The sequence below is a fragment of the Sapajus apella genome, unplaced genomic scaffold (assembly GCF_009761245.1).
Source record: "Sapajus apella isolate SASKATOON/1434 unplaced genomic scaffold, GSC_monkey_1.0 scaffold11, whole genome shotgun sequence".
NCBI lineage: Eukaryota > Metazoa > Chordata > Mammalia > Primates > Cebidae > Sapajus > Sapajus apella.
This window is the reverse complement of record NW_022436951.1, coordinates 7,512,379-7,534,817: the sequence shown is the minus strand read 5'-3', so window position 1 is coordinate 7,534,817 and position 22,439 is coordinate 7,512,379. Positions and strand designations below refer to the sequence as shown.

Sequence of the window (22,439 nt, the reverse complement as noted above, 5' to 3'; positions counted from 1 at the left end):
TGATGTAGATGATGAAATCCCCAGGAGGCTAAAGGTAGGAGAGCTTCCCAAGAACAAGGAGGATTTGAGGAGAGCAGTGGCTGTGAGTAAGCTTCTAGAAGGAGGTGGAATTTGAGTTTGGCCTTCCCAACCAGGTAGGAATGAGAGGAGCAGAGAGGAGGGGGCCAGCATTCCAAGCAGAGAAGTACTCTGGTATTTTTGTCCACACACTCACAACCACACCACATTTTGCATATAATTTCAGGGGATTTTTATCAACTCCTTCTAACCACAGACCAAGGTTAGGACGCCCTGCTCTAGCACTTATGAAACTGTAATAGAGCATGCTTTTTGAGCAAAATAGAGCAAGGTGGGATTTCTTTTTTTGCTAATAGAGTAGGAAGTAACACACAATACCAAGTAGCCAAAAGAAAACCCCTACTCTCACCTAAATTACTTAATTGTAAGAACTAATTACTCAAACATAGAAACACCTCTGTGCATGTGCACCATTTTCTTTTCTTTCTTTCTTTTATTTTTTGAGACAGAGTCTTGCTTTGTCACCTGGCTTGAAGTACAGTGGCCTGATTATGGCTCACTGCTGCCTCAATCTCCTGGGCTTCAGCAATTCTCCTGCCTCAGTCTCCCAAGTAACTGAGACTACAGGTGTGCACCACTATGCCTGGCTAATTTTTAAACTTTTTTGTAGAGATGCAGTTTTGCTATGTTTTCCAGCTGGTCTTGAACTCCTGGGCTTAAGCAATCCTCCTACCTTGGCCTCTCAAAGTTCTGGGATTATAGGTGTGAGCCACCATGCCCGGCCATGCCCCATTTTCATTCACCATTTTTTGCTTCTGAATATTTAATTTTGGGGTTGATAAACAATCATTGTGGTTTCCCTTAAAACAAAGGTGGTTTCTGGGTACTAGTTTTCATCATCAGATGTACCTGCTTTTCTTTCTACTCCTCAACAAATGAAACTACAAGTATTAGATAATTAAATCCCATTATTCTATAAATAAAATATGGTCATAAATATTTTATAAAGTTATAGAGCTTCAAACACCTCTAACCTAAGGGGCATTGACTATTGATACAAGAGTGAAGTAGGTAGATGCTGAAATTAAGAGATTCATTTCAATGCAGTGGAATTATTCTCACCAGATTAACATTGGAGGACACTAAGTACCCATATTCTACTTCTCATAATATTTGCCTCCATAAAAGAACCATCTTTGTTGGCATAAATATATGCCAAAAAACTTTTTTTTGCATAAAAAGATAGTTCTTTTTTTGGAGGGGAAGATAGTGTCTCACTCTGTTGCCCAGGTTGGAGTGCAATGTCACTATCTGGGCCACTGGACCCTCCACCTCCTGGGTTCAAGTGATTCTCCTGTCTCAGCCTCCTGGGTAGCTGGGACTACAGGTACCACCACCACGCTCAGCTAATTTTTGTATTTTTAGTAGAAATAGGGTTTCACCATATTGGTCAGGCTGGTCTCAAACTCCTGACCTTAGACGATCCACCTGCCTTGGCCTCCCAAAGTGCTGGGATTACAGGCATGAGCCACTGCACCTGGCCAAAAAAAAAAAACATAGTTCTTTTATTCTCAATGATAGTAATTCTGGAAAAACTATGTGCAGCTTAGCTGTATGAACCAGAACTCACTAAGGAGAAGCATGTGACATCTCTTCAATATTTTGCCCAAGTTTATATCAGTCTCAGGAAACTTGTGTGACATGAGTTCCTTTAGGACATACCACATAATATTATGTAATATTATTGTTAGCAGATTCAACGTTCACCAGCATGACAGCATCTCCACAATAGGACAGCCTTCATTTCCTTGCAACAGAAATCATCTTTGAGAATTCAGTATGTCACTTATGAACAACTTGAAGATCTGGGTCTCAGACCAGTTGCCACCATGATACTTCATCACCTAGAAAATGGCTGCTAATTGGAAGACACTCAGTGTAGTGAGAAGCAATGCAATGTGGTAAGAACAAAACCAGTCTCCTCTCTCACCCCCTCCCCAACCTTAGGATTCTATTAATATGAGGAACAGATAATCTCATACTCATCAAGTAAGTTCGAATCAACATGGAAAGGCTGGAGCGTACACAAGACTAGCTACTTCATTTGTGGGTCCAGTGAAGAATAAAAATACAGTGACCCTTGTTCAAAAACTATTAAGAATTTCAAGAGAGCAAGAACAGAGCATTAAACCAAGCACAGGCCCCTTCTAAATGCAGGTTTCTATGTGATTGCCTTGGTTTTCTCTGTAGAATCAGGTAATGGAGTTAGCCAATCTTTAAGCAATCTTCTAATTTCAGCATTCTGATATTCTCACTATAGCTTATTTTATAGTGTAGTTCTCTACAATTACAATACTGAAAGATAATTTTTTCTAAAGCCATTTTTTCCTGCCCACTGCTTACTGATATTTCTATCATGGGCACCACTATTCTGTTCTCATACTTTCTTAGAGCCATCTGGGTTTATTTTTTTCCCTCAACTTCTTTGTTCAATAAGCCACTGAGTCTTACTCCATGTAATATTTTATGTTTATTTATTCCTTGCCATTCTCATACTCAAGTCCATATGTTGGGTTTACAACCACTTTTTAGCTAACCTTACCATCTACATTAGTTATTGAAAACTATGTAAGAAATCATTCCAAAATTTATGATTCTTGCAATTTCTGTGTCTAGGAAATTTGGGGATTGATTAACTAAGGAGTTCTGGCTTAGGATCTCTCTCATAATGTTGAGTCATGATATCTTGAGTGATGCAATCATCTGAAGGCTCACCAGGCCAGAGGATGTGCTTCCAAGGTGTCTCATTCACATGAGCTGGTCAGTTGTGGCTGGTTGTTGGTGAGATGTCTCATTTTACTCCCTACATAGGCCTGTCTACTGGACAGCTTGAGTGCCTATCCTATATAGGGCCTGGCTCTCACCAAAGTGAGAGGTCCAAGAGAAACAGCAGATAGAAGCCACTGTTTTGACAGCCTAGCCTCAGAAGGCACATGTCATTTTTCCTGCCATATCTTATTTATTAGAAGTGAGTCACTTAATTAGGTGGCATGTTCAAGGGAGGAAAATTAGACTCCACTTTTTGAAGCTTCCTTCCAAAAAATTTTTAAATATTTTTTTGACATATTGAAAAATCATTACACCATCTTATGTGTTCCTTCCAAATTCAGCTTCCTAAACAAGGTTTAAATTGATTCAGTTCCCTGATCAGAACACGTAAGTGAATTTAAGTGGAAAAAAACAAGGAGAAACAACTCTTCTTATTCTAGTGAACACATCTGTCAGGTGTCCCGCTTCACCAGGTCTGTCCACTCGCCAACCCAAAACACACCTGGATCTTTCTCAGGTGTGGACATCAGGTCCTTGTCCTCACTGTTCCTCCCAATTCAAATGCTCTCTCCCTTATCATCTTCTAGGTGCAGAACAAAATTCATTCAGTCATCCTATTAAGTTTTCTGTAAGTCTTCTGCAATGCAGTGACAGGCAGTATTTCTTCCTGTACTTTCACTTTCTAGCCATTCAGTGGGCCTCTACCTGCAGGACCCAGACAACGTGCTGAGGGGTGGGGATTTAAAGGCAACTTGTTTTAAAGTTTGCATGTTCCTGTCTAGTGTTCACAGGGTCTACTTTGAACTATTCTTTTGGAAGTCTCTTGAGGGGTCTTGTTAACTGTGCACAGCTCAGTGCCAGGCAAATGCTGGGTATTTGATAAACATTCTTTGAATAGAAAAGCAAATGAAGATGACAAAAATCAGCAGGTAAGGCTAATTCTCTCTGCCAAGAAGTGGCCATTTTGATTTTTTTCTCCTTAAAAATGGTAGTTATTTTGAAGCATTTGAGAAAATTAAACCTATTTTATCTTGGTGCAGTAGGCTGCTAAGTTCTTTAAATAAATTCTTATTAAATGGGCAGGATACAATATGATCTCTTCAGGTAGAGGGAAGCATTAGAAACTTCTTTCAGAATGTGGCTTGATCGTGCAATATACCCAGGTACACGTACCCCCTGAATCTAAAATAAAAGTTGAAAAAGAAAAAAAAGCTTAAGTGCTATAAACACTTTAAATACAGTGTGTGTGTGTGTGTGTGTGTGTGTGTGTGTGTGTGTAAACAAACATATATATATATATATATAAATTTTACAAAGAAACTGTCAAAAACTGCAATTACATGTATAGGAGACAAGAAGGATTATATTTTAGAGGATGAAGTGGGAAAAAATGTGAGGTCTTCTATGAGAAAAGATATGAGAAGAGCTAAATTTTGATAAATAGTTGAAAACTATAATAAAATGTATAGAAGAAAAGAGATTAATTTTTTGAGGATGAAGTGGGAAAAAATGTGAGGTCTTCTATGAGAAAGGATATGAGAGAAGGCAAGAATTTTCATAAATAGTTGAAAAAAATCTAACTCAACATATCATGGTGCAGTAGGTTGCTAATGCAGTTCTTTAGATATGTGCATAAAAAATAAGCACAGCTCTAGCCCTCAAAAGGCTTAATGCTAATTAGGGACACTAAACAGAGACAGCTTCAAAAATACATAAGGATGCTTCTGAAACAATATGGGATCAATAGCAGATTCACATTAAAAATATAAATAAGCACTGAGAATATGCAGCAAAAGGTATAGAAACAGTTCTGCAATTTACCTCCTGCAAATCAAGTAGTTAGAATGGAAGGAGATCTTGGAGCACAGGCATAAAGGCCTTTCAGGACCCAGAAGTATATTTTATTCTCCTCTGATAATGGTCTTAACAGACCCAGCTGCCCTAATTCATTGGTTCTCCTCTTAGAAGTGTTCTTTTTTTTCCCCATTTATTTATTTTATTACATTTTAGGTTTTGGGGTACATGTGAAGAACATGCAAGGTTGTTGCATAGGTACACACGTGGCAGTGTGATTTGCTCCCTTCCTCCCGATCACCTACATCTGGCGTCTCTCCCTGTGATATCTCCCCCCAGCTCCCTACGCCCCACCATCCCTCCCTATCTCCTTAAATACCCCTCCCTATCCAGTTACCTCTGCTTTCATTTCCCTGCTTGCCATTACTTGGTTTTGGTTCTGATTTTACTTCTTTCTAGAATCTCAGTTTGGTAAACATTGTGTACTAAATGTTATATCTCCCCAAATTTGTATTTGGAGCCCTAATCCCTGGTGTGATGATATTTGGATATGGAGATTTGGCAGAAGTGCTTAGAGTTAGATGTGGTCGTGAAATGTAGCCCTGAAGATGGGATTAGTGCCTTTATAAGAAAAGACACAAGAGAGCTCCCTGCTCCCCACCCCTGTGTCATGTGAGGACCCAGTGAGAAGGTGGTGATCTGCAGGCCTAGAAGAAGACCCTCATCAGAAACCAATCTTGTTGGACCTTGATCTCAGGCTTTCAGCTTCCTGAAGTGTGGAAAATCAATTTCTGTTGTTTAAACTTAAAAAAGAAAAAAAGAATGTGGCTTGATGAAGACCTCATAAAAAGTAACCAATTCTACTGCATTTATAAGAGTATGTCGTAATCCTTATTGGTTTTCTCTTTCTCCAAAAACAGACTGCCAAGCTCCAGTTGTGACCTATCTGGGCTACCTAAAGAAAGGTCCCTATGACCAGATACCTAAGCTTTGGAAATCTGATGAGCACACTTGCAGGTGTTATATAACCTGTAGCCCTGGGTTTCAGGACATCCTGGGTCACTCCTCCAACCACAGTTGGAGAAACAGGAGCTGGGCCTCTTGCTACCTCTGCAGAGCTACAGAGCTCTGACTTCTGACCTCAGACTCTAGCCATGGCTTCCACCTCCTTGCAGAGAGATTTGGCCAGAGAGGTAATATTCCCTGAGGACACAAAACAGAGGTTCTCAAACCTTTTCTGGGGGAGACCCACCTGATGCATAAAAGGAAAGTTACTGGCAGGTTAACCTCTTATGAGATTTGTAGTTTTTTTAAAAAATGTTTTAATTAGCAGTGGAACAGATAAAAGCTTGTAGAAAATTTGAGGATAGTGTTGCTATTACTTCACTCTGACCCTCCCACTGATCTGGGTCACAGTCACCTTCTTGAGAATCCTCACTAAGCAATACCTCATTATTTATGGAAGGCATTACATTTGCCCCAGAGACATGGGTGATGTAGTGAGCTGGGCTTCTGTAAATTCTCTAGCTCTAAAAATTATTAGATAATTATTACCCTAATAATCTTGAGAGGAATAGTAAGAGAATATTACAACATAGGGCCACTGGGACTAATATATCTTGGAGGATTTACTCCTGTCTCTGTCCCTGGTTAATAGTGTGACATTGAGTCTAAATCAATCAATTTCTTATATTTTCTCCTTTGTAAAATTGGGAAATTGGACAAGATGATCTTTAAAGTTGCTTCCCTACAATCTTTTGAATTTATAAATTTTAACAAACTTAAAAAAAAACCTTTTGTAGTTTTTGGTTTTCCTGATTATGACAAGAAATTTTTCAATGAAGAAGATTTCCAATATCAAATTTTAATTCACTTAACTTTACCATAAATCACCTATTGCTTTTTAGAAGGGCTATGATGAAATTAAAATGAACTCAAGAGATTCATTTCCTCTTCAGAATGTTCAGTGATTAAGAGAATACTCAAAAGGTGCTTAGTGTGGTCTCATGAACTTGGTAAATTCTCAATAAGTGGAGATAATTCTTATTGTTGGTATCATGATCATTTCTTCATTCAATAAATGTTAGTGCATATATCAGCTAATAGGGATAGAGAAAATGCCGAACAAGATAGGCAAGTTTATTATCTTTACTATTACTGTTTACTGAGCCTTGAGGATTTCCCAAGCTGACCCAGGCAGTTTGAGAACCTAATGAGCAAATATTTGTTTAAGTCAAATAAAATAAAGAGACAAATCTCTAACTTTAAAACGTTTTATTTGGAAAGCAAGAATTGTAACTCAGGGCATACACATGAACTGGATGTCCTTCAATATGTCTGAAGAACAAAGAGAAGGTTGGAGTTTTTATAAAAAGGAGAAACGTTACACATTGTTTTGAAAGACAGTTCTTTGGCACTAGTTAGGTTTTGGAAAGCTGGCAACCTCTGATTGGTGGATGAAAGCAGTGGGTAAAACTAGTCTTAGAGTTGCAGCAGGTTGGTTCAGCAGTTATTAGATAAATCTAGTGTCAGGTTACAGCAGGCAGTTTCAGCAGCTGGGCTTGGGTAAAATTTAATTCTTGGAGCAATATTATGTGCCCTGAGTGCTTTTCTCCCTGTCTTCTAGATTATTTAAGTTGAATATGAGAAGAATGACTCAATTTGCATGATCAACTTTCTCAGGTTCATGATCTGAAGTGCCTGCTTCCCTTTGGATGGAATGGTATGGGATGCCACATCAAGGGAAAGAACAATCCTTTGCTTTCATTTGCCAAAAAGTCACTGGGACAGTTTACCAGGTTTCTTGCTCAGATCACTCAATAAAGGGCATCAGAGGCTTAAGTTAATAAATAAGTCTTTAGTTTTCTCCTTTCCCTTTCAGAGTACAGTGGTACCAGACTTAGTTAAGGCTATGTGACTACTCTCCCATCAAATTATTTACTCATGTTTTTTATCCCCATTAAGAGTCAAGAAATAATAAAGTGTAAAAAGTACGGGAATCCCCCTTTTACCCAAGGCCAAAAATGGTCTAAAAATATTAAATTGAAAAATTCAGTAATAAACAATTTAATTAAATAAATTATAAATTGCACATCATTCTGAGTAGTGTGATGAAATCTTGTGCTGTCCCAACTCCATCCTGCCTGGGACATGAATCTTCCCTTTGCCCTGGGTCTCTGCCAAGTAGATGCTACCTGCCTCTTCATCACTTACTGGTCTGATTGAGAAAGCATAGTATATGTGGGGTCAGTACTATCTGCGGTTTTGCACATTCACTGGGGTGGTCTTGGAACATATCCTCCAAAGATATTGGGAGGTGTGATGGAAGAAAAGAATTGGAGAGATGTAGAGACAAGGTCCTTGAACTTGGGCAAACTTGTTTGCATGCCCACTTTGCTACTCATTTTGTCACTGATCATTCACTTATGGAACTTATGGTTTTCCATAAGCTGTGGTGGACATGAAAATGCATCAGGGAAGGTAGAAAAAATATGTAACTAATACAACGTAATGTAATATAATACCTTCTGTCAAGCATTTACTTACAAACATCTGTTTAATTCCTACTATAAACCATTTTCTGCGCTAGGTGCTGGCAATACAAAGATTAAAGACATAGTTCTAACTCTTTACCGTATAAAATATCAAAAATAGGACAGATAAAGTATCTTGGAATCTTAGGAAACAGAAAGAGTGTAAAGAATCAAAGAAGGTTTTATTTATTTTTTTTTTTGAAGCAAACTTCGTGCTGAGGGCAGACATAAAATTATAAAGAGTTGAATGCAAAAAGCATGCCCAAGGCCATGGATATTAAGAATAAAAGCAAGGGCTATCATTTTTATAAAAAATAATATTGGTTATATTTGCTTCTCAATAGCAGCCAGAATTATTAAAAATATTAATTAACTATAAAATAGCTAAAGTAGCTACAGGTAATATTTACCAAAGTGCCCAAAACTAAGTTAACAAAGGTCATAAGTAGACATGAGAAGGCAACAAAAGTACTTGTAAATTTTAACAAATCTCTGTGAAATGAGACAAATATTAATATAAATTTTTATCATGATAACCAACAGGGGCTTAGTGGTGGGAGACATGGGATTGTCTACAATGAAGACAAATACACATCCTTGTTTTTTAAACAACTGTTAGCAATTTAACTAATTAAAACTTTGGTAAACGTCTGGGATATGAAGAAAACTTAAGCAATATCCTCAAGTACTCCTGTAGGTAGAGGTTCTTGAAGCTCTTTCCCAAGCTCTCCATCACACTCTGTCCTGCTCAGAAGAGCCAGTTTCACTGAATCCTTCCATAAGACCTATTACTAGAACAATATTCAATTCTCACACCATCTGGAAATAGAAAAATATCTGTTTAGAGACGGTGATTGCTTTGTGGTACAAATCTTGTAGTTTTGTTTTTGATGGTCCAAGGATTGATGACAACAGTTCAATGTGCTTGGTCTTGTCCGGTAGCTGGCACACTGTGCTTCTGTAAATCTCTTTATATCCAAATAGGAGCCATGAAAGATTCAGCATACCTCATGGTTCTTAGCCTCTCACTTTTCTGACAAGAGATTTGTTGGCATCAGCAATGGGAAATGCTAATTACATCTGTATCCAACTCTCAAGCCAGAATGGAATCACTATTTTTGATTACAGCATTATTATGTACTTTATTACATCTTTGCACTAGAGAAATAATACTTTAAGTGCTGATTTTGTCCTACATTTAAAACCCAAGAATCTCTGCCTTTCTTAAGAGTAGGATATGTGTGTGTGTCTGTATTTTTATTTTGTTTTTAATTGACATAATAATTGTACATATTTATGGGGTATAGTGTGATGTTTTGATACATGTATACATTGAATAAAAAATCAAGTCAGTGTATTTAGCATATCTATCACCTCATACATTTGTCATTTCTTTATGGTGAGAATATTTAAAATTCTCTGTTCTAGCTATTTTGAAATATACAATACAATATTGTTAACCATAGTCCCCAGCCTACTTCGAAACAGAACACAAGAACTTACTCCTCCTATCTCACTGTCACTTTGTACTGGTTGACCAAGCTTTCTTTATTCCCCGTCCCTAGCCCTTGTTAACCACTATTCTAATCTCTACTTCTGTGAGATCAATGTTTTCAGATTCCACATGTGAGTAGAATCCTGTGGTATTTCTTTCTGTGCCTGGCTTGTTACACTTAACATAATGCCCTCTAGATTCATCCACATTGCCATAAATGACAAGATTTTATTCTATTTGATGGATGAAATGCATTCCATTGTGTATATCTACCACATTTTCTTTACCCATTCATCCTCTATAGACACTTAGGTTGATTTCATATCTTTGCTATTGTGAACAGTGTTGCAATGTGGGAGTGCAGATGTCTCTTCAACGTACTGATTTTATTTTATTTAAATATATACCCAGTAATGAGATTGCTGGATCATATGAATGTTTTAAACTTCTGAGGAACCTCCATACTGTTTTCTATAATGGCTGTACCAATTTATATTCCCATCAACAATGTATAAGAGTTCCCCTGTCTTTACATCCATGCCAGCATTTGTGAGTTTTCGTCTTTTTGATAATAGCTATTTTGTTTATTTTCTTTGAGATGGAGTCTCGCTCTATCACCCAGGTTGGAGTGCAGTGGTGCGATCTTGGCTCATTGCAACCTCCGCCCCCCTGGGTTTAAGTGATTCTTCTGCCTCAGCCTCCCCAGTAGCTGGGATTACAGGTATGCACCATCATGCCCGGCTAATTTTTGTATTTTTAGTAGAGATGGGGTTTCACCATCTTGGCCAGGCTGGTCTCGAACTCCTGACCTCATGATCCGCCTGCCTCAGCCTCCCAAAGTGCTGGGATTATAGGCATGAGCCACTGCACCCAACGATAATAGCTATTTTATTTAAGGTGAGGTGATATCTCATTGTTGTTTTAATTTGCCTTTCCCTAATGATTAATGATGTTGAGAATTTTTGCATATCCCTGTTTTCCATTTTCTATGTCCTTTCTTGAAAAATGTCTATGCAGGTCTTTTGCCCATTTAAAATCAGATTATTTGATTTTTTGCTATTGCACTGTTTGGGTTTGTTATATAATTTAGATATTAAACCAGGTTAGTATCCTGGGTTATTAATTCAGGATACAGATACATCATTTACAAATATTTTATCTCATTCTGTAAGTTGTCTTTCCACTCTGTTGTCTTGCTCCTTTGCTGGGTGGAAGCTTTTTAATTTGAGGTAATCCTATTTGTCTATTTTTGTTTTTGTTGCCTGTGTTGCAGGAGCCTTATCTAAAAAATTCTTCCTCAAACCAATGTTATGAAGCATTTTCCGTGTGTTTTCCTCTAGTAGTTTTATTGTTTCAGGTCTTACATTTCAGCTTTAATCCATTTTGAGTTGATTTTTGTATATGGTGTGAGATATAGGTCTACTTCATTCTTCTGCATGGGAATATCCAGTTTTCCCAGAGCTATTTATTGAAGAGACTGTCCTTTATTCATTGTGAGTTCTTAGTCCCTTTGTCAAAAATTGGTTGGTTGTAAGTACTGGGATTTATTTCTGTGTTCTTTATTCTGTTCCATTGGTCTGTGTGTCTATTTTTATATCAGTACCATGATTTGTCTATTTTTATATCAGTACCATGCTGTGTTGCTTACTGTAGCTTTGTACTTTATCTTGAAGTCAGGTAGTGTGATGCCTCCAGCTTTGTTCTTTTTGCTAAAGATTGCTTCGGTTATTTAGGATCTTTCCTTCACTGCAGAAGTCTACCAAACCTTTAAAGAACTAATGCCAATTCTACTTAAACTGTTTCAAAAACTTGAAGAGGAGAGAATACTTCCAAACTCATTCTACAAGGCCAGCATTACCCTGACACACAAAACACACAAAGATACAATGAAAACAGAAAACTACAAATAAATATCCCTGATAAATATAGATGTAAAAATTCTCAACAAAATACCAGCAAACCAAATTAAACAGCAAATTAAAAAGATCATTTACTGTTATCAAGTGGAATTCATCTCAGTGATGCAAAGATGGTTCAACGTACATAAATCAATTAATGTAATACATCACATTAACAGAATAAAGAACAATAACCATATAAGCATTTCAACAGGTAAAAAAAATATTTGAAAAAAGTCAACGTCCCTTACTAATAAAAACTCTCAATAAATTAGATATAGAAGGAATTTACCTCAACACATTAAAGGCCATATATGACAAATCTACAACTAATATCATACTGAGTGGAGAAAAGTTGAAAGCTTTTTCTCTAATATCTAGAACAATATAAGGATGCTTACTTTTACCAATTCTATCAACATAGTACTAGAAGTCCTAGCCACGGAAATTAGTTAACAGAATGAAACAAGGCATCAAAATTGGAAAGGAAGAAGTAAATTGCCCTGTCTGCAGATGACTTGGTCTCGTACATAGAAAACCCTAAAGATTTCACTAAAAAACTGTTAGGACTAATAAACAAATTCAAAATGTTATAGAATACAAAACCAGTATAAAAATCAGTATCATTTCTATACAATTATATCCAATGAACTATCTGAAATAGAAATTTTTAAAAATCCCATTTACAAGAGCTAAAAAAAATACTTAGAAATAAATTTAACCAAAGAGGTGAAAGATCTTTACATTGAAACTATAAAACATTGATAAAAGAAATTGAAGGAGACAAGATAGATGGAAAAATACTGTGTTCATGGATTGGGAGAGGTCATATTGTTAAAATGTCCAAAGTCCCCAAAGCAATCTACAGATTTAATGCAACCCTTATTAAAATTCCAATAACATCTTTTATGGAAATAGAAAAAAATCCTAAAATGTATGTGTGTGTACATATATATAATATTTTAGAAACATGTTCATGAGCTTTATTGCTTTTAGTCTCTGTTCTCTATTTATCTTAATAACAAGTGGTTCATGTAATCAAAGAGATCAGGAATAACCTGGATTGAAGAAAATGCAATGGGAAAATTGATGTGTGTTTCCCTGAAATTGCACATTGACTTTAAAAAATAAATAGAACAATATTTCATCCAAATTAGTTTTGGTCTGCTAAGCTTAATGCAGTTGAAAGTTAAAAGCACACAGAAGATAGCACTTCTACTATTTGCCTAAGATACTTTGGTCCTTAAAACATCTATGGGTTGATATTTGAAAGAATCTTAATTGACTCTCAAAGGCATATTGGCTGTGGTAATTGAAATGCATTCAAAATAGAAAGTCAGAAAGATCATACTTTTGTCAAAATCCAATCATTTAAAAAAACCAGGCTTACATATGGACACCACTCTCTTCCTGACGTGATACTTTTTTTTCTATTAAGGTGATAGATGTGTGTTCTAGACAACTTTTTTTTTTTTTTTTTTTTTTGAGACGGAGTTTCGCTCTTGTTACCCAGGCTGGAGTGCAATGGCGCGATCTCGGCTCACCGCAACCTCCGCCTCCTGGGTTCAGGCAATTCTCCTGCCTCAGCCTCCTGAGTAGCTGGGATTACAGGCACGCGCCACCATGCCCAGCTGATTTTTTGTATTTTTAGTAGAGACGGGGTTTCACCATGTTGACCAGGATGGTCTCGATCTCTTGACCTCGTGATCCACCCGCCTCGGCCTCCCAAAGTGCTGGGATTACAGGCATGAGCCACCGCGCCCGGCTTAGACAACTCTTAAATGAGCTAACCACTTTAGTGGTTAGATGGTTATTCTGATATACCTCATTTAAAGCAGATGTCATTTATGAAATTTGGATTTAAAAAATAGAGATATATACTCTACAGAAGGATCCAATTTATTATTTTATTAAGCATTAATCTCCTCTTAATGTGTCAAAAATATTACCCACACTTTCAGAAATCTACAGGTTAAAACTTGATTGATCAGAAACCAACAATTAGAACTTCAAACTCTTTATTCTTTTCTCTATAGCCTTATAACAAAGATCACAGGAAAAAGACACTGATTTCAGGAATTTATTTACTTATACATTGATTCACATTTACATATTCCATTACATATTTATAAAGTAGATTGGTTTATGCCTAATCTTTCTCCTTTCCCTAGTTTATCTTCCTTCCTTGCTTTTTTTCTACTTTACTTTTCCAAGTTCATAAATATTTGCTGAACCTCAACTGTGTCCCAAACCTGTGCTACATTCCAGGGAATTACTGGTGAACAAAACAAGCTGGGTTCTAGTCTGGCTGGTGGTTGGAGTCTCCTGGGGTATAAACAAACCATCCGGGAATTCCCTTGATGTGTCTTTCTGTCCTGCTGCAAGAAAAGTACTGAGTGCTCAGGGGCGATAAAGAAGAGAAACCTTACATAGATTTGGAGGTTAAATCAGATCAAGCTGAGGTATGAGGGATCAGTAGCAGTTGCCTGCCAGAAAGGGCAGAAGGGAGTCTTTAACCTGGAGGGCATGGCAAATGTGAAAGCCCACGATTCAAACAGAGAATACAGCTTTTGAGGAATTGTAAACACTTAGATATAGCTGAAAGACACATTTGGAGAGTCAACAGGAGGAGGGTAAGAATGGAGACCAGGAAGTGAATTTATTATAAGGCTGTTACAGTTATCAGAGTTAGAGATCATATGACCCTGATCTGCTGTGGTGGCAATGGGGATGGAGCCTAGTTGTTGAGTTCCAAAGGTAGAATCAATAGGTGTCTTTGAAGAGTGAGTTTATGTGTATGTGTATTTTGGGGTTATGGAAAGAGAGAAGAGAGGCAGGAGTCAAGGATGCCTATAGAATTTCTGGTTTTGGTAACTGGGATGATATCATGATGCCTGAGATGCAAAACCCCAGGAGGAGAAGGAAGTGTAGGAGAGATTGTGAGTTTAGCTTAGTGAGACATTAGAGTCAAAATGACTAGAGACAGTTGGCTATATCATTCTGAAATTAAGAAATCATTGAAAATGAGAATACAGGGTCATCAACATAAAGGTGATTATTAAAGAAATGAGAGTGAGCAAGGCCACTTAGGAAACATGTAACAGTAAGATGAGGATGTAGCTGGATAACTGCATTCTGCTCATCAGTGGTCAATAACCATGTATATGAGTAATCGTCAATGTTCTTTTTATGGGGCTTCATCCATATGTAAATGTAAATATGAAGATGTAAATGTAGTCTGTAGAGATTTCAGATTATGACTCCCACCACCATGATCTGTGCCCTAGGACCTTTCATAGTATATTTGTAAGGAGGGCTGCTTTGGAGAACCTTCTAGATGCCAAGGTGAACACAGGGTCCTGGCCCCATTAGTGATTGGGCTCAAGTCACACAAAAGCATGTTGACCAAGTTCCTCACTGAGTTTGTTCCTGAGTGTCACAGAAATATAGACAGTTTTAAAAAGACTAGGCAAGGTGCGGTGGCTCATGCCTGTAATCCCGATACTTTGGGAGACTGAGGTGGGCGGATAACTTGAGGTCAGGAGTTTGAGACCAGCCTGACCAACATGGCAAAATCCCGTCTCAACTAAAAGTACAAATATTAGCCAGGTGTGGTGGTGGGCATCTGTAATCCCAGCTACTCAGGAGGCTGAGGCAGGAGAATTGCTTGAACCCGGGAGGTGGAGGTTGCAGTGAACAGAGATCATGCCACTGCACTCCAGCCTGGACAATAAGAGCAAGACTCCATCTTCAAACAAACAAACAAACAAACAAACAAAAAACCAAACAAACAGACTCAAACTCTTTGGATTCAAGTTGCATTAAAAACTGCCACTTTCCCTGTGCATGGTAACAGTAGTCACATACAGATAACAGGTTTCACCCTGGAAAGAAAAGGTAAGATCATCGTTGCCTCCGAGTTCATGTAGAATTACCCATTCTTTTTTCTATAGAATTCCTTTCTATGGTCTGCTAACTTTTAATGCAAAGTGCCAGACTTTTAATTTTAAATTCAACATCAATTTGTTCTAGCAAAAAGCTAATGGCACACATATATGTGTATGACAGCAAGTCTCTGTGTTTAGGAAGATGTGGGAAGGGTACTGCACTTGCCAACTATAAAACCGAGTTCATAGAGAATAATAAATAAAATTGCCTGCCTTTATTTCTTGAAAAACTTATGCGCTCTTTGAGAACACACAAAACTGTTGAAAGAAAGAAAAGAACTCATTAGCACCGCTGCTAAAAATATAAACCAGTACAAAAGGCAGCCATCTTTTGTTGCTGCATTCATTCAAGTTTCCAGGCAAATTGCAAAGTATACGATGATTCCCTTGGTACTTTTGTCTAAATTGGAGTTTGGAAATTCATTTTGGGGAAAACAGCTTTAAAATAAGGTGAGCACTAAACCAAGACTATGTAATTCAGGTTGGTAAAATAAGTATTCAGAAAGATACATTCAAAGGGAATAACTAAAAGCAAAAAGAAATGTAAAAAAACAGGGAAAAATGATTATGCCAGAAAATGGTCAGGAAACTAGGATTCTGCTTGCATGACAGTAAACATTGCCAGTTAAATTACACTGTGTGTTCAATTCCTGTATAAGAAGTGAAGCAGAATATGTCTACCTCAATAAAATGCAGTCAAGGTTAAAATATGTGTGTCCAAATCCTTGCAAAAAGCCCAGGTGAAAGGTACTGTATATAAACAAAACATTTGTATTGTTTAATCTAACTATGGCTAAAAGCCCAAGAGTATCACACAAAAGCATTTTCCCCAGGAAAGATCTTGAACTTCAAAGAGAGACAAGTACTTAGCATAACTGACACATCCAAAATTTTCCTCTTCTATAGGTTTCCCAGTGTTCTTTTAACAACTTCTTGAATTCCTGAACAATTAGAAAATATTCTCTACTTTTAAAAAATGAGTTTGTTTTAAACACACAATAGGATTCAATGTTTTACTTTCAGTTCTCTGCAATGCAACATCACACTCCTTTGGAGCTGTTGAAGGAATTCCCTGTATTGCCCAGATCCCCATTCTCAAGCATATCCAAGACCATTCAGATTTTATGTGGGGATAATATACAATGAAATATAACTCAGAGCTCAGGGCATCTAAGCGCAGGCCTAGATTATTAGTGCTATAGGGACCAAAAGTCCCAGCTTCTTAATTTGTAATTCGGCCAATTGTAGGAGTATAACGTGGAATCAAGGAGAGAGCTTTGCCACCTGGTACCTGGGCACAAAGTGATTTAATAGTAATAATCTTGAGCATTGCTGTGACCCTGTAATAATGTTCTGCAAGGGCAGTATTTGTGCTGAGTGATGTTCTTTGTAGAGTGTCCAACCAGGAAGGGAGGCTTCTTATAAGAGGAGTTTACACAGAAGAGTGGAGAAACCGAAGAGAGCATGCCACCAATGAGGGTACGGGTAGTAAACATTTAGGCTAGAGAGAGACAGAGAGCTGCAGTATCATATGAACATGCCCATTAACTAGTAAGCGTAGTGGCTAGCTTTTCTAGAATGGATTAGGGGAAAATAAAATCCTTTACAGATATTAATGATAAGCCCTCTGAATGTATGAAGTTGATGAACTGTGAGTGATGTTAAGGTCTCTGAGGGAAGAAGCAGATATCCCTACAAGATGACATGGAGACAAGAAGTGACAAGAGAGTTGAGGACAGCCAGAGAACAGGCTTTGCTGTTAGACAGAGAGGATATGGGGCATTACCAGATATTTAGGGGAAAGAAGAGTAAATTAATATAAAACTCCTTTATGTTTTTATGAATTGTTGTTTAAAAGTATGGATCTCGATACAGAGCGCTGTTGAGGGATTCTCACAAATCTGTTAAGACCTCGTTTAAATACAAAGACTGAGTGTTCCATAACCCATTATTCAAAAGAGATTATGGTGGCCAGTGGGGACAGAATTAGATAAAAACACCCTATGAATTTCTGTGTTAAGAAGGTATACTTATGAGGGAAAGAATTAAGTATTTTAGTCAAGTCCTTTACTCTTTTCTCATCTGAAAAAAAAAAAAAACTTGGAAAACAGTACTCACCTTGAATGAATACTGTAAAGATCAACAGATAATAACCATAAAGCTTAGCAAAGAGTGATCATTTAATAAATATTTGTTATGATTACTCACTGTCACTCTCCCACACATGTTGAGTGCATTATTTTGCATAGACACACAAACCATAACCCAGTTGTTTTTAGAAAAAAGAGTGCTGGATAAGTAAGTATGGATCACATGAAAGCAATGTGTAATGGCTTTTGAAAGAAATAGGGGTCAGTTTTCTTCTCCTAACATACAACAAATTGAATAACCTTATTTCAATGATGAATAAAGGCAATAAACTGTCCGTGGTATTTTCCATTTTGAAAAGTGAGTTCTGCCTTTGAATGGTATCTGATTAATTTATGGAAAAAGTGTTTTTATTCATTTTTCATTTACAGTGATTCTATCTCATACCAAACTAAAAAACATTAAATCGTCAACATTCCTGTCAGATAAGAGAGTTCAATTGTAAGATTCATATCCTAGTTATATTAGCAGTAATAAAACATTTTCCAGAGCCTGTTACTCACATTACACATAACCTTTAAAAGGCTATGCGCAGGTCAGGCGTGGTAGGTAGCTCATGCCTGTAATGCCAGCACTTTGGGAGGCTGAGGTAGGTGGATCACCTGAGGTCAAGAGTTCGCTACCAACCTGGCCAACGTGGTGAAACTCCATCTCTACTAAAAATATAAAAAATTTGCCAAGCATGGTGGCGGGCATCAGTAATCTCAGCTATTCAGGAGGCCGAGCCAGGAGAATTGCTTGAACCCAGGAGGCAGAGGTTGCAGTGAGCCTCGTGCCATTGCACTCCAGCCTGGGGAACAAGAGCAAAACTCTGTCTCAAAAAAAAAAAAAAAAAAAAAGAAGAAGAAGGCTATGCCCATTTTGTAGCAAGAAAACTTGGTAGCAATTTGTGCTGGAATTAGCATGGACATGTTTTGTGTTCCTCAGGCTTCTCCTGACATTTTCCACTATTCTTTACTGAGTAAAAAATTTTCTTTGAGCTGTAATAATTTAGAAGGAAATTGTTACAGCACAATTGAGTCTTCCCAAGTTAGTTTTTAATGAGACATAGCTATATTTTCATCTTCTTCTCTGACTTGTTGCCAAAATATAAAGTCAGTTTACATTAGAAATTTAGAAACAATTACAATCCATAGGCTTTTCACTACAGATGTTGGTAAAGGGCTTTGGGGGAGAGGGTGGCTGCTTTGTTCTAACAGATAACTACTCTATTTATTCACTTTAATAGCAAGAACTGGTTAGCAGCTGCTCAAGGCATTTTAAGTTAATGGCATTAGGATTATTAATTGACAGCACAATATTTCTACTCAGCATATTCCACCTGTCTTGTAAAAATATTTTCTGGCAATGCAGAGTTTGAAAAGGTTGCTGGCAGCAGCTGCCATGTGTGATTCAAAGAACAACCCCAAGTTGCTATTCAGGGAAAATGATTTGAAATGGGACCCAGTAAAAAAGCGAAAGCAATTTGAAGGTGGCATACAATAGCAGTTTCATGTGTACATAATTGCATAGCCAATACATCTAGCATTCAACTTGTATGGAAGGCAACAGGGAATGTCTTAGTTCATGGCCTTTGCCTGATTTTTCAGCTGGGTAAGAAAATTGTCCAGCTATGTAGTTTAAAGGTACAGCAGGTGGTAGAAAGAGGTTTAAATGTACCTTACAAAATCAGTGTCACTAACAGTGATATTTAGTCATCCTACAAACAGCCTGTTTGGTTATTGTTTCTCACTGTGAGTTTCATATCATTTTCTGAATTTCTTTCAAGATATCTACAGATTTTCCAGTGTTTAATTAATAGAGCTTCAAATGGGCCAGGCGTAGTGGCTTACGCCTGTAATCCCAGCACTGTGGGAGGCCAAGGCAGGCAAATCACCAGGTCAGGAGTTTGAGACCAGCCTGGCCAATATGGTGAAACCCTGTCTCTACTAAAAACACAAAAAAACTATCCGGGCATGGTGGTTTGCACCTGTAGTCCCAGCTACTCAGGAGACTGAGGAAGGAGAATCACTTGAACCCGGGAGGCAAAGGTTGCAGTGAGCCAAGATCGTGTCACTGACTCTAGCCTGGATAACAGAGTGAGACTCTGTCTCAAAGGAAAAAAAAAGAGCTTCACATTTCTATGGTGTACATATTCACAGGTGCCTGGGCATAAAGAGGGTTTGAAATAGTCTAGTGGAACAAAAAATTAATTTGATTCTTGTGCCAAATCCTACAGAGCCATGCCTCAGCAAAAGTAAATGGAAGTAAACACTACAACAAGCTGCTTTGACTTTCAAGGAGAGACATTCTTTCTCTGTTGTTAAAGATAAAGCATTCTGGGGACATGCTGTCATAACATCACAAAATAATGATGACAATGGACTCTTGCTGATTTCTCACTAAGATTCAAAATGAGTACACCTTAATGCTCTGACTTATTTAAGCCTTATGGGACGTCTATGATGAGAATACTTTTATTATCCCCATTTTATATATAAGGAAACTGAGAAAGAAAGGCAAAGTTAAGCTGTCCTAGCATTGGCACCTATACATTTAGTCATTTTTGATCTCAGTTTCTGTTACATTGGACTGCAGAATAGAACATGACTACTCATGATTGCATTTTTGCTTGGCAGCAGAGATTACATGAGCTGCCTTCCACTTCCTATTTGTAGAAATTTGGGGACATTAAAATTTAGTCAGCTTAACCTATGAAGTTTGTCTAGTTCTGCTGATAGCACATTAAAGATTCTTAAGGGCATTTCTATAGCTGTTTGGTAGCAAATACAGGTGGTCTTTTTTAGCAATGCTTTTGGATAATGACAAATCAATTGTGAGGGCAGAGGTCAGTAGAGAATGTGTGAAGCGATGGTTCTATTTGATAAGAGAAAGTGCATGGCAGTGACCCCGAGGAGGTGAGCTCTGCAATTGTCCCAGCCTGCTCGCTAGAGTTTCCAAGTCATAGGGCTGGACCCAAACAGAGTTCAGAAGCCTCCTTACATTGAGGAGAACAAGTTGTGAATTTGGGGATATGAAGATGGCTAGAATTTTCAGGTACAGTACCAGAGTGGAGAGCTTCAAGGATAGGAAGAGACTGAGAGAAAGAGAGAGAGAAACGCAGAGGGAGCTATTCTGGATATGTGCAGAGTGCTACCCTCAAACCTTTAGTTGAGTATTAATGCATGCAAGTGAGAAAACTAGCAAGAACAGGAAAAGGAGAAGGAAGAATAATTGCTGCAGCTTCTGACACGTATGAGAACACATGTCATCGGCTTTCGGGCCCACCCATATAACCTAGGAAAATCTCATCTTGTGATCTGTGGCTTACTCACATCCATACAGACCCTTTTAAAAAATGAGGTCACATTCGCAGGTCCTAGGAATTAAAGCATCAACATTTCTTTTGTGGGGCACCATTCTATCAACTACAACTGTCTACTGTATGATTCTGCTTATATAAAAGCCTAGATCAGGTACAACTGTAATGATAGAAAGCCAGCTTGTGGTTTCTGGGAACCAGGGAGTTAGGGGAAGAGATTGACTGCAAAGGGACATGGGGGACATTTTTAAGGTGGTAGCAATGTTCTATATCTTGATTGTTTTTGTTGTTGCATGTCTGTTTATAGTCGTCAAACTCATTGAATTGTATGCTTAAAATTAGTAAATTTTATTATATATATATGTGTGTGTGTATATATATACATGTTCTACTTTAATAAGGTTGAACAATACAATGAAAATATAAACGAGCATCATCTCATCATCGTAAATATCATTCACAAGTCAATAGGAATTGATTTGAGAGTGCGACAAGTTGGGGGACTGACTCTAGGAAAGTCAGGGAAGCTCTTAGAAATCAGAAGTATTTGGTCTGCTGTCCAAAGCAAAGCAGGTGAAGAAGAAGTTGTAGTAGAACCTTCAGCAATAGACGCACCTCTCCCTGAGGGGAGATTATTCCACTCTTCCCATTTTATAAACTGTAAATTTTTGTAGCTACATAGTAGGTCTATATATGCAGGTGGTACATAAGATATTTTGATGCAGGTATGCAATACCTAATAATCATATCAGGATAGATAGGATAGACATCTCCTCAGGCATTTATTCTTTGTGTTGCAAATAAGTCAATTATACTCTTTTAGTTATTTTTAAATGTACAGTTACTAATAATAAATGTACAGTTATTTTGACTAGTAAGTAATAAATGTACAGTTATTTTGACTACAGCCACTCTGTTGTGCTATCAAACGCAAGGTCTTATTCATTCTAAAAATTTGGTTTTGTACCCATGAACCATCCTCACCTTTCCCCACCACCCCCCACTACACTTCCCAGCCTCTCGTAATCATCCTTTTATTCTCTGTCTCCAAGAGTTCAATTTTTTTATTTTTAGATCCCACAAATAAGTGAGAACATATGATGTCTGTCTTTCTGTGCCTGGCTTATTTCACTTAATGTAGTGACCTCTTGTTCCATCCATGTTGCTGCAAACGACAGGATCTCACTGTTTTTCATGGTTGCATAGTACTCCACAGGTACTACTTTTTTTTTTTTTAATTTTCATTTTATTTTACTTTAGGTTCTGGGGTACACGTGCAGGTCATGCAGGGTTGTTGCATAGGTGCATATTATATCCGGCATTTCTCACCATGTTATCCCTTCCCACACTTCCCATCCCCTGCTGTCCCTCCTCTACCCTCCCCCACAATTACCTCCAATGTGTGATGCTCCTCTCCCTGAGTCCACATGTTCTCATTGTTCAACACCCACCTATGAGTGAGAACATGCAGTGTTT

The 22,439-nt window shown here is 37.7% G+C and overlaps 1 long non-coding RNA gene across 1 annotated transcript; it reads right to left on the bottom strand.

Moving 5' to 3' along the window:
• Nucleotides 1-413: 413 nt before the first annotated feature.
• Nucleotides 414-22,042, bottom strand: LOC116552151. Its single transcript, XR_004269242.1, has 3 exons — nucleotides 21,973-22,042; nucleotides 654-661; nucleotides 414-427 (listed from the first exon to the last, which is right to left on the bottom strand). It is a non-coding gene; the product is annotated as an uncharacterized LOC116552151 (long non-coding RNA).
• Between the last annotated feature and the right edge of the window lie 397 nt (nucleotides 22,043-22,439).